The sequence below is a fragment of the Triturus cristatus genome, chromosome 1_2 (genome assembly GCF_964204655.1).
Source record: "Triturus cristatus chromosome 1_2, aTriCri1.1, whole genome shotgun sequence".
Lineage (NCBI taxonomy): Eukaryota > Metazoa > Chordata > Amphibia > Caudata > Salamandridae > Triturus > Triturus cristatus.
Window position 1 is genome coordinate 303,308,041 of NC_140580.1, and position 13,912 is coordinate 303,321,952.

A 13,912-nucleotide genomic window follows, 5' to 3' on the forward strand; every position below is an offset into this window, starting at 1 on the left:
ACACAGGAATATAATGTGAGTGGATTAAAGAACAAATCCTCCTTTTGCCCAGAGAGTGAGATGATTCCTGAAGAGATTTTGTTGTTTGAAAATCAGATATTAAGGGAAATAGACAGTTTAAACGCAATTTCTCTAAATTTGAACAAATGGCATTGAGAAATCTAACGAATAACCCCCTGGCCGTTATAAAACCAGCTGATAAGGGAGGAGGAATTGTCGTGTGGGATGCAGATGATTACGATAGAGAAGTGTATAGACAGTTGAATAACGTTTTACATTATCATAAAGTCTTTGACAACCCTTCTGGGGCACTGAAAGCCAAAATTCTGCACTTAACAACTAAAGCTTTGGAAAGTGGGTACTTATGTAAAAAAGAATACCCTAACTTGACGAAACAAAAAGTACCACTGATTTATGTACTTCCGAAAGTACATAAAAATGTTATTAATCCTCCTGGCCGTCCCATTATTTCTTTTTGTGGATCGATACTCGAACCATTGGCCAAGTATATAGACACCTTCCTCAAACCATTTGTAAGTACACTCGGGCGTACGTTAGAGACACGATGGACCTCATCTCAAAAATAGAACATGTGGCTTTCAATGGAGACCAGCAGTTGTTGGTCTCGTTTGATATTGAAAGCCTCTATACCAACATACCGCAAGATGAGGCCCTCGTAGGTATGGAACTGATTTTAAACCAAAGAACTAGACCACACCAGGTTCCTACAGAATTCTTATTAGAGTTAGCAAAAATTTGTTTGAAAAGTAATTTTTTTCGTTAAAAAATGAGCTGTTCCTTCAAATAAAGGGCATGGCCATGGGTTGCTGCTTTGCACCTGAAATAGCGAACCTGGTGATGGACCAATTCGAGAAACAATATGTCTTCAATGAAACAAAACCTTTCTACAATAAGATCGATAAGTGGGTGCGTTTCATTGACGACATTTTTCTTATTTGGAGTGGTAACATAGACGAACTAGATAGATTTCACAACTGGCTGAATGAATGTACACCTGATTTGAAATTTACTAAGAATGTCAGTAATACACGAATTAGTTTCCTTGATGTATGGATTTTGGATAATGAAGGGGTATTGGAAGTGAGTCTCTATACAAAGCCAACATATAGAAACACCTTATTAGAATTCACATCAGGGCACACAAGAAGCTTGAAAGAAAACCTGCCCTACGGACAGTTTCTAAGAATAAGACGTAATTGTACCAATAAAGATGACTATTTTGAAAATGCAAATAAATTACAAGAAAAATTGTGTGCGAGAGGATACCCAAAAAAATTAGTACGAGCTGCACTCAAAAGGGCCTGGTTTACACCTAGGGAGAATTTACTAGCACCTAAAATACATGAAAAGACTGAATGTATGACATGTGTATTAACATTCAACCCCAAAGCCAACAAAGTCAAAAATATAATTTTGAGAAATTGGAAGTTAATTGAACAGTTCAATATACCCAAACCCTTGTTTGCTTTTAAGAAAGGAAAAAACTTGCGACAGCACCTGGTGAGAGCCATGCGGGAGCCAATGATGAAAAAAGATACAAGATCCTTACTTGGCTTACCGGCTGTAATAGGGCATTACCGATGCAATAATTGCGTGGCGTGCGCAAGCACGAGTGACACCAAAGGCTTGTTGATTAATAACAAGGAACATGTGATGCAAGCATTTTCGAACGCCAACACCAAAAATGTGGTGTACGCTGTGACCTGCCCATGTGGGAAAATGTATATTGGGCAGAAAACGCAGATGGTGAAACTGCGAATTCTACAACACAAATCTCGTATTAGATGTAGAACACAGGGAGCACCCCTGGTACAACACTATGTCGAAGCTGGCCATAATGAGAATGACATAGAGTGGACAGTTCTTGCCGGAATTAAGGCAAATAACAAGGGAGAAGTAGAAATGAGACTTAATCGCATAGAAGCTCGCCTCATTGAAAGATACCATACTGCGACAGAGGGTCTAAATGAGAGAGACGAACTATGGGCCCTGATCTAAGAAATGTACACTAAGAGGCAGGGTCGATTACTAACTTGTACGGTATATCTGAGGATGTTAATGCGGCCTGAAGTGTTTGGTCTTGGTCGTTCTTGTCTAGGAATAGAGATGAAAAACTATGTGATTAGTGCCATGAATCTAGGTGAGAATGTAAGCCCGGCTGTTTGATCATGCAGTGTCTTGGAATTTCTCTAGGGTGGAACTGTAGTTGTGGGCTAACTTGGTTATTTACATAATGAGAATCCTACTCGCCGAGTGTTGTCCTGACTTTTATCCATTTTTTCGTTTGTAATAAACATTAAATGCGTAGATGATACGCTAGAGTATAGAAACATACCATGTGAAGTGAAGTGAAGTGAAGGGGTTTTGTAGAGCGCGACTGCTGCCCGAAGGCGTCCAAGCACTGGTAATGGAAGGAAGACGGTTCTGCGGGTAGTGGGGGGCAGGGGGGATTAGTTTCTAAATAAGAGTGTTTTGAGTTCTTTGCGGAAGTGTAGAAGGGTGGGGTTGGCTCTGAGTGGGAAGGGGAGTGAGTTCCAGAGCTTGGCAGCGTTAAGAGAAAAGGACCTGCCTCCTGCTCTAGCTTTTTTGATTCTAGGGACTACGGCGAGAAGTGCATTCGTGGAGCGCAGGGATTTTCCAGGGCAGTAGGGGGAGAGAAGTGAATGATTGATTTTTGGATTTGCTCTGTAAAATGCTTGATGCGAAATGCCGAGCGCCTTGAATTTTATTCTCTCCCTGACTGGGAGCCAGTGAAGAGCTCTGATCCCTGCCTTGACTGACTCTCTGCGAGGAATCTGTAAGAGAGTGCGGGCGGCACAATTCTGTGTTCTTTGTAGTTTTTCCAATACATACTCTGGGGCTCCTAGGTATAGAGCATTGTTGAAATCCAGCCTAGATTGTACAAGGCCCTGAATGACCACTTGCCTGGCTTCGAAAGGTAGTAGTGGAAGAATTTTTTTCAACATTCGGATAATTCCGAAGCAGGTTGCAGCTGTTTTGGTTGCTTGGGTGTTTAATGTGAGTTTATTATCTAGCCAGACTCCTAGGCTTTTTATATTTTCCTTGGGAGTTGGCATAGGTCCCATGCTTGGGGCCACAGCTGGTGATAGGTTGTGGGGGGGGAAAGGACCGAGGATCATAATCTCGGTCTTGTCACCGTTGAGTTTTAAGGATGACATTGTCATCCATCTTTTGATTTCCTCCATGCATGCTGCCAGATTGGGTTGGGGGGACACGCTGCCTTTCTGTGTCAGGGAGACCACCAGCTGGGTGTCGTCCGCATACGATATGATTTTGATACCGTATTTTTGGACGACGCCCGCCAGTGGCCTCATGTACACGTTAAACAGCGTGGGGCTCAGTGAGGAACCCTGAGGCACACCGCAGTCCAAAGGTCGTTTATTGGAGTAGGAGTCGCCATCAAAGACCTGGAAGGTTCTGTTGCTGAGAAACGAACTCAGCCAATTTAGGGCGATTCCTGATATGCCAAGATCAGAGAGTCGAGCTAATAGGGTTTTGTGGCATACCGTGTCGAAAGCTGCGCTTAGATCGAGGAGGACCACTGCCACTGTCCCTCCTCGATCCAAGATCTTCCTAGCTTCTTCTGTAACGGCTAGCAGCGCCGTCTCAGTGCCATGTCTGAGGCGGAACCCTGTTTGGGATGCGTCCAGTAGGAGGTTCTCCTCGAGGTAGTTAGTGAGATGGAGGTTGACATGCTTCTCCAGGATTTTGCTTGCCCATGGTAACAGAGAGATTGGGCGGTAGTTATTAGGATCTGCTGGGTTGAGATTAGGCTTTTTTAATAGTGCTTTCACCATTGCTTGTTTCCAGGCAGGGGGGGACCACCCCTGAATAAATTGAACTGTTGAGTAGATCCAGGAGAGCAGGAAAAATGATTGGGTTGACCGTATTCATCATCTTTGGGGGTGCTGGGTCGCGGGGGGAGCCAGATTTTACCTGAGGTGCCAGTGATTTGAGTAATTCGAGGTCTAATAATGGGAAGTCATTCAGGAGGGTTTGCGCAAGGTGTTCAGTTGCGCATATAGATTGTGAAGAAACAGTTTATTGGTTGGGGTTTGTAAATGAGGAGTAAATTTTATTTATTTTTTGAAAAAAGAATTCAGCTAATTCATTGCAGCGGGAGATGGGATCAAGGATTGTGATTGTAGGAGTGGGAATTTTGGAGAGGGTTTTTACTACCTGATAAATTTCATTGGGTTTTGACCTGGCTGCCATGATTTTCTCATTGTAGTAGGTAGATTGAGCGGCTTTTATTTCCATTTTGTAGAGTCTGATATTTTCTCTGTACCTGTCTTTGTCGGATAGGGCGTATCCCAGGCGCCACTTCCTCTCCATTTTTCTGCATTGTCGTTTTTGCTCCCTAAGTTTGTCCGTGTACCAAGGGGCGGTTTTACGGGTTCTTTTTAGTTTGGTTTTTCTTGCGGGGAGAATGGTGTCGATGGAGTCCTCTAGCCATTTATTAAAATTTATGCTATTTTGTTCCGGGTTATTGGAGAGGATAGGTTTGGATTTAGCGAGAAGGCTGGACCAGGCTTCTAACGGAAGTTTCGACCAATTTCTCATCTTCCGAGTTATGGGAGGGGGGGGTGGGGTGGCGATTTCTATAGACCAGTTCAGGTGGATTAGATGGTGATCCGTCCATGTAGGTTCCATCCCTTAGAATATATTGGTAACAAGAAATAATGAAATATGGGAAGTGGTGCATTCACATAGCTAACTATAGGTGGTTCACATCTGATTTAGGAGATGTGCGTTACGAAGTTGTCTCGCGACGCGTGTGCTTTTATACACATTAGTCCTCCAAATGTTGAGGACAAATCGATCTATTAATAGTAGCCCCCTGTTCACCACAGATCATGTACGCTAATCGGCCGCGCAAGAGCGACCCCAGTCTGTAAAGTTAGATCTTGTATGCGGGACCTGAGAGTGCAACGAAGAGACTAGTCCTCTGTTTACTTCTAATTAACTAACGTAATTCCATCACGCACTGATGCACGCGAACGTTTATACGTCCGTGGGTAGTGCAGCAGCCCATGCGGTTTTTAGCGTTTGGAAGAAGCGTCGGATTGAATGACGGGATATCTCAACGATAATCGCGTAAGTGTTTACCAGGCGACGCCAATGTTGTTACGAAGTCTGGCAACTTAGAGGCAGTGTTCTTAATTACTTAGGCCAGTCCTCTTATGTTAGAACTGTGTTGGCTGATTATGCGATCTCAATATTGCTATGAAGGCTAGGAGCCTTGAGGCATTGTTTTGATCTAATACGACCAGTTCCTTATAGTTAGACTTGCTTTTGTCTTTTAGTGGAAGACGTTGCTGAGACTAAATGGATGAACAGTAGGCGATCTTTGACTTTAGCACACACACTAAGGTAATTGAGAAGTAGCGCACCAGCCATGGCGTAATACGAGTGTGGATGTGACTTTTAAGCACTACTTATATCTATATGTACCATTACAGGCGCTGAGATGAAAAATTGACCTAGAGCTGCCCCTCACGAGGGATTCGCTCGGATTAATTACAGGTACAGGGTAGGCACACACAAACTGTGGCGATTGGGCTCGGGTCTATCACAACCATTAGCATGCACCGACACATGCATGGGGCTGAAGATTGTATAGGGATACATTCACCGTTGCGGAATTTCATATTCGTGGTGCATCACTGGTGTGATTTGCTCAGTCTTGATCCGTTTGTCAAGGTAGATAAAGGTTTTCCTTCTGATTCAACGACTTCTTAGAATCCTTCCGAGCACTGCATGGGCAAATAAGGGATAGAAATATCAGAATAGCTCTTTATGTTTGATGTTTGATGTTTATTATTTTGTAGATAGACTGTAATCCCCGTCCTGAGGAAGCCAAATAATTGGAGGCTGAAACGCGAACGCGTCGACACACTGATCTATGAGGAGTCCACAGATTGGGTTGACTAAGAAATTAGTTATTGGGCGCATATTAATAAATCAGGAGAGGAGTAATACCTCTGACGCCAAGAGGATTACCTCTGAATGTATTACTGTGAATAAGAAGTGTACATATTTGTAGCAATAGTCAGGGGAATTTATATGTGATACATTGTTGTGTATATAAGATGTATATATGTTGTATGAAGTTGTATATAGAGGTTGTTGTGTGATGAACTTTCTTTGTGTTTGTCTATGTATATATTACGTGTAAAGTACTCTGATGTCCACCAAGAGATATCCGCTTCTGAAAAATAATTATTGGAGAGACGCGCGAGCGCGCGAATCAAGATGGCCGCCACCCGGTGAGCTCCTCCGCGTTTTCGCCTGTTTTTCAATCTAAAACGACGAAAATCTGTCATAATTTCGTTTAAAAGGAGGTCGCTGCTACAATAATAGGCTTACCTGCATTGTGAAGTGGTTTCAAGCCTATTTGGTCGTGGGAAGTGGTGTTTCTGGCTCCCTGGTACCTGCTCCGAGCTCTGCATTGAGGTACTGCCTGGTTAGTCTGTCAGGGGGGCGGAGCATACTTCAGGAAAGGGCCTGGCTTGGGCCTAGCCACACCCCTAGTCCAGTTTAGCTGCTGCACCAGTCTTTTTGAGGATTGCTTTGCATCTTTTGCTCTTTTTACTCATAATCTGCTCTTTTTTCTTCAAATTTCATTATTTATTCTCAAAAATGGATAATAAAAATCCTCTCAACAATAAAAGAAGACAGCAGATTTCACCTCCTCCAATAAAATCAAAAGTAGTGGAGTCATCTGAACCTTCGCTTTCTTTAATTTTAGAGGAAATTCAGGCTCTTCGTGCTAATACAGAAACTATTGCGACTGAAATTAAAAATGTACGAAAAGAAATGGCGAGTATGTCTATGAAAATATCAGATAACTCAATTAAAATACAGGATAATAAAGTTATAGTCGACGCTTTTCCTCCACTTGTGGCAAAAATATCACCTTTGTGCTCACATCTTTTGGACATGGAAATTCGCAATAGACAATACAACCTTCGCATATTTAATTTACCAGAAGAGGTTGAGGGAACTAACTGTCGACTATACTTAGAGAACTTAATTCCTGGTCTTTTAAATATCAAATTTCCAGAAAAATTTGAAATTGATAAGGCTCATAGAATTCCTTCACGTCGCAATCCTCAACATACCAAGCCTAGACAAATGATATTTAAAGTTCTTCGTCACCATCATTTGGTTCTGATCAGAAAAGCAGCTAGAAAAATTCCTGCATTGATGGTCAATGGTCACAAAATCTTTATTCATCAAGATTTTGCCAAAGAAACTGTTGCAATACATAAGGGATTTACTGATCTTCGCCCGCAATTAAGAAGCCTTGGATACCAATACGGCCTTTTTGATCCTTCAACAATGCGCATTTGGAAAGATAATTTTTCAAAATCCTTTCAGCGTCCTGAAGATCTGCGACATTTTCTAGATCAACAATTACAGCAATCTATGGACACTCATGGCCCTACCACTTGATTTTTTCCTGTATGATCTTCTTTGACAGATTTATATAACTCATAATATTTTAGGCTCCAGCGGTTCCGGCCATGCTTGTAGAGCGTGTGTGCGTTTCAATGTTCATATTTATGTATTTTGTTTGTCTTTTTTACTATGTTTTATTTCTTCCACTCCCTTTTGTGTGTTCTGGAGCTACTTTCTTCTTAACATTTGTGTCTTTTTCTGACTTTCCTCTTTCTAACCCTTCTCTCTTTCTTATTATGTTATGGCTAATATTAAAGTAGTGGCATTGAATGTTAAAGGTTTACGCCATCCTGTGAAACGTACAAAAAATTTGGATTATTTGGGTTGTTGCAAAGCTGACTTTTGTTTTTTACAAGAAACTCATATAGATGATAAAATCTTAGATTATATGAAGAAAAAATGGGTTGACAATATTGTTTCTTCTCCTGCTAATGGCAAGAAAAATGGTGTAGCTATCTTATGTGCAAAAAAATCGCATTGCCAAATTTTGAGCAAAAGTACAGATACGGATGGGAGATATTTAATTGTTAAGGTTAAAGTTCATGATTCTATCTTATTTCTATTAAATGTGTATGGCCCTACTGCAGATGACCCTGTTTTTTGGACTAATCTTTCAACTGAGGTTGTAAAAATTGGTAATGTACCTTTAATTGTTGCAGGTGATTTTAATGTCATATCTGATCCTTTATTAGATAGATTATCTCGTACTAAATTCCATCCCCCTAAGGTTTATTTTGCTTTTAAATCATTTCTTCAAACCACTAAGTTAGTTGATATTTGGCGTCTACACTTCCCTACAGAAAAAAACTTTACTTTTTTTTCTAACCCACACAATTCTCATTCTAGGATCGATTACATATTAGTCACAAAACAGCTGATCAACTCTGTTAATACCCCTAAGATTGGCAACATTGATGTCTCTGATCATGCTATGGTTTCTTGTATTCTAAATTTAAATTCAACCTTTATTAACCAGCCTAGATGGAGAATGAATTCTGGTATAGCTCTTAATGAACTTAATAAACCAAAGCTCCTCTCTGCCATTCATGATTTTTTCAGTTTAATCCTGAAGGTACTACTTCAATGGTTAATAGATGGGATGCTTTTAAAGCTTATATTAGAGGGGTTACTATTTCTATTATGGCTCACGAAAATAAGACCTTTAATGCCAATATTAAAAAGCTAGAAAAGCAAATAGCGGAATATGAACGACTTTTTATTACGTCTAATGATCCTCAATATAGAGTTAAGTTGCAAAAGCTTCGATATGTATTTAATACAATTCTTAGTAAAAGAGCTGGCATTCAGATTTCTAAAGCCAAAGCTAAATTTAGTTTTAATCCAAATAGATCTGGAAGACTTTTAGCGAAATACATACGTATCAAAAAAGACAAAACTCAAATCATCTCTATTCACGGATCCAATGGTAAAATTGCTTTATCTCATAAAGATATTGTTAATGAATTTTTGGATTTTTACTCTAAGTTATGTGATAAACCTGACTTTCATAATGATTCTTTAGTTGATTCTTTTTTATCTTCATGTGGTCTACCTAAAATTTCTCCATCAGATAAAATGGGGCTTGACTCTCCAATTACTAAGGATGAAATTTTATCCGCTATAAAATCTCTTAAAAAAAATAAATCTCCGGGTCCTGATGGTATCCCGGCGGAGTTTTATAAAGAGTTTCAATCCCATCTTTTACCTTTATTATTTCAACTTTTTACAACGTTTGGCTCTACGGGAATTACTTCAGGTTCCTTTACTGAAACTTTAATTATCGTTCTTCCCAAACCCGATAAAAACCCCACCCTTGTATCTAATTATCGCCCTATCTCTTTAATTAATCAAGATTGTAAATTATATGCCAAAATATTAGCCACACGATTATCCCCTGTATTAGATTCTATTACACACTCAGATCAATCTGGTTTTATGAAAAATAGACACTCTGCAAATAATACAAGAACTTTGTTACATGTCATTGAACAGGGTCATACGTTAACTATTCCTTCAGGAATTATGGCTTTGGATGCTGAAAAAGCCTTTGATAAACTTCATTGGCAATTTTTATTTCATGCTTTATCATCATTTAACTTTGGCGACAATTGTATTCGTATGATTTCAGCTCTATACTTTGCTCCTACTGCTCGTCTATTTATTAATGGCCAAGTTTCAAATCAATTCTCCCTCTTTAGAGGTACTAGACAAGGGTGTCCCCTTTCCCCGCTATTGTTTTTAATTGGCATTGAACCTTTCCTTACCTCTATAAGAAAATGTGATAATATTAAAGGAATTAGTATTAATGAGATTATTATTAAAACTTTAGCGTATGCTGATGATGTACTTTTATTTATTAGTGACCCCTTATCCTCATTTCCTTCTTTATTAGAGATTATAACAAAGTATTCTATGGTTTCTGGTTACAAATTAAACACTAACAAAACGGAATTTTTCCCTTTAAACATTTATTGTACTCCTGATATGATATCCATGAATGAAATTATTTGGCAAAAGAATAAATTAAAATATCTTGGTATTTTATTTTCCTCATCCATAAAATCTACAATGACTTTAAACTGTAATTTTGTCTTAGATTATATAAAAGATAAAACGTCTAAATGGGCATCACTGCACCTTTCACGGTGGGGTAGAATGGAATCTATTAAAATGAATATTGCTCCAAAAACTTTTTACACTCTTGCCATGATTCCTACTCAATTTCCATTAAAATTTTATAAAGATGTTGATAAACTTCTCTCCAAATTTCTTTGGAATAACAAATCACCTCGCATTAGTTATAAAAAATTAAAAATGTCTAAATGTAATGCTGGATTTGGTATCCCAGATTTTTTTCTTTATCACAAAGCTTTTATTTTAAAACAAAGTGCCATATGGTTTAATCATTCCCTTTTACATAATCCACCTTCTTGGCTCCAAATTGAAAAATCTATTGTGAAGCCATTTCCATTACCAACTCTGTTAACTATGTCTAACAAATCATCATTTTTTCATAAATCTGTCATTCTCAAATCCACTAAAATGATTTTTAATGATCTAGATTCCATTTTTCTATACCCTATGTATAACACTGTTGAATTATCATTATGGTATAGCAATGTCATTAAATTAAATAGGAACATTAGTTTTTGGTTTTCGGGGATTAAGGCTGGTATTTTTTATCTTAAAGACATTTATTCCAACAATACTTTTATACCGTTTGAGGATCTACAAACAAGGTTTGGTTTATCTCAATCTGATCTTATTAAATATGAATATTTAACTAATTCAATTTTAAATTCCTTTCCGCAAGCTATTCCGTCTAATGTTACAGCTGACTTATCCGTTTATATTCAAACTATATCGATGACATCTCATGGTGTTTGTATTTTATATAAACAATTATCTAACACTCTTGGAAGTAACATAAATATGATTGCAACCTTCTGGAATAATGAACTTTCACTTACATTGTCTATTGATACATGGGAAACTATATGGATTAGAAATATATCTGGTTGGTTACCTGTCTCACTTTATCAAACTAATTCCTATATTTTATTTAATTCTTTATGGACTCCATTACGTTTATTCCAGGCTAAACTTCTTCAATCTGACACATGTTGGCATTGTAAATTACACCCTGGCTCGTTACGACATATGCTTTTTGATTGTCCTTTAATCTCAAAATTCTGGACAGAAGTTTGGGATATTATTAAGAAGTTGTTAATTACACATGAAGACATATCATATAAAGTGTTAATATGCAAATCAGTTACATTATCACAAACTCTAAGTAATCTTGAATGTAGGCTTTTTGATTTTTGATTTCTGCTGCGTTAAAATCTATTACATTTTGTTGGAAAGATGTTTCTAAATTATCAGTTCATGCTTGGTGGTCATGGGTTATCTTTACAAGAAGAGGTGCTCAGTTATCTTTGTCTGGGGTTAATCATAATTCTATTTCCTATCACTCTTTTTGGATTCCTGTTGATATTTATTTTGCATCTTAAAGGTATATTTATGTCTTGTACCCCTTTTTACTGTTCTTATATTAATCGTTATGTCATAGTAGCTCTATTTATAGCTTAATCAATAATTTGTTATTAGATATTTCCCTCCCCCCCTCTTTTTAGTTTTATAAGAATATGACTATTTTCTTTTCTATTGAAATGGATATGAAAATATGATATTGTACGTATTGTATTTTAGCTTATTAATATTCTTTTTTGTATGTCTATGTTTTTTGTTCATTATGAAATTTCAATAAAATATTTTGAACTCAAAACCAAAAAAAAAACAAAAAAGAAAAATAATTATTGAAAGTTTTGATATAAGAAAAATTAGATTGCCAAGAAAATTCATTGTTTCTTGTGTGTAAATAAACAAGAGATTGATCCTTCCAAGCCGTTCTTCTTTATACATACCAGAGGTCAGTGCAGCAGTCGTTAGTCGAAGTCAAATTCAAGTTGATCGCTCACATCACAACTCTGCCAGTCTCCCAAATGTATTCTCTCTGTCTAGCTCCCTCGTTGCATCCACCCTCCTTTGATCTCTCTCTCAGACCTATTTTCCTCTCTCTTCCTGTCGCCATATGCCTGTCTACCTCTCCTGCCCTATCACTCTCTTTGCAGCCTCTTTCCTATTTATCTGAATGTCGCCCTCCCCAGCATATCTTTTAAGCTCCACCTGCCTTCCCTTGCAGCAGAGAATCCTGTAAGTCCTGCTTAAGGGGTTCGAGCAGCAGGTTCTTAGATTTCGTCGTTTGTTCACTTTTTATCTGTTGCTTCATCCTCCCTCTTCTAGTTTCTCTCCTGTCTTTGTATAGTTCTATCTCTTTTTTTCTTACCTATCATTCTCTCTGCATTCTTCCCTTCCCTTCTCTCTCTCTGTCTCTCTCTCTCTCCCCCCCTCCTCTCTCTATCTATACTTCTCTCTTTCCATTCTTTTTTCTCTTTAGCTTTCACACCCTGTCCTCTTGCTTAAGTTTATCTCTCCTTTAGTGTCTTGTCTCTTTTGTCTCCCTTTTCTTTATCTCTTTCCTCTGATTTCTTTCCATCTGTCTCATTCTCCTCCTTTCTCCTCCCTTCTCCTCCTGTTTTTTTAATCTCTGTCTCGCTCTGTATCCTCTCCTCCTACTTTGGTTGCATGGGTGCGATCTGGAGGCTGGATGTGCAGGAAACCTGCGCGTAGTGAGGTGCAACGTGAAAAAAGTATTGTTTCTCTTGGATTTCCTTTCAGTGCTTGCAGCCTATCAACACTGTCTATTTGCGCCTGTCTTAGGAACTGGTGGGGTAGAGGGCCAGTGTCATGTGCGCTCCAGCACCCTAACTTTATGCAGGTCTCTCTCCACTGAGTCACGGATTGAGTCACGGATTGAGCCACTGGGTCAATTTCAAGGTTTAAAGTGACCCAGTTACACCCAAAGAGTTTTACTAGGTCTTTAGCCTCTCCTTACTTTGTGTTGAAATGTTGGTCCGGGTCTCTCCCTGCACCAGCACTGCTCCATTGTTTACAGTCACCATGTCACATGAGGGCTACAGATCGCGGGGAGGGCGGGCCATGTTTCAATGTGTATCATGTCTCTAAAGATTATCCAATCAGGAGCCCTTCTGCCTTATGGTACACAACAGCTCAGGCCAATGAAGATTGTAGACATAAGCTGTAATCTTATTGACTGGTGGGATCCTCAGCCTCTTGTGTCACTGGTCAGTGAAGTGAGCCGCTTTCCAGCTACTGGAAATGAACTACCTGGCAGTGAGGTAGAGAAAGACATGATTAATTAATAAATGCGTGATAACTTTGCGCACTTGCGGTAATGTGGAAAATACCCACCAGATGTGTGACACTTGGCAGGGCTGGTTTGTGTCGTGTACAGTCTGTCAAGAGGCACTATGTTCCTGGACATGGGTGGAATGTCAGCGCATTTCCCTGGTGGTTTAAACCATGCAGGTTCTCTGAACGCCAGAGCGGACAAACTCAGCGGAAGATGCCTAGCGGATCACGAGAGGCCTCTCCAGCCGGAGGTAGTGCAACGTCTCTTTCAGCAGTTGGTTGAGCCTTGGTTAAATCTTTTTGCCACTGCCGAGCAACGTGCGATGTCATCAGTTTTGCTCGCTGGAGTTTCCAAGGTGGCTCTCATTGGCGATGCTTTTTGTCTCGAGTGGAGCTCCCGCCTTTTTAATGCCTTGCTGTCAATACCACTCCTGCCCAGAGTTTTCAAGAAGATCAGGAATGACCGGGGCCAAGTCATCCTTGTGGCTCCAGACTGAGCTCGGACAGTCTGATTTCTCAAGCTGTTGATCATGAGCATTAGTCCTCCAGTCAGGCTGCCTCTTCAGGAGGATTTTCTGTCATAGCAACAGAGCAGGGTTCTCCACCCTAGCCTGTCAACTCTTCACCTCAA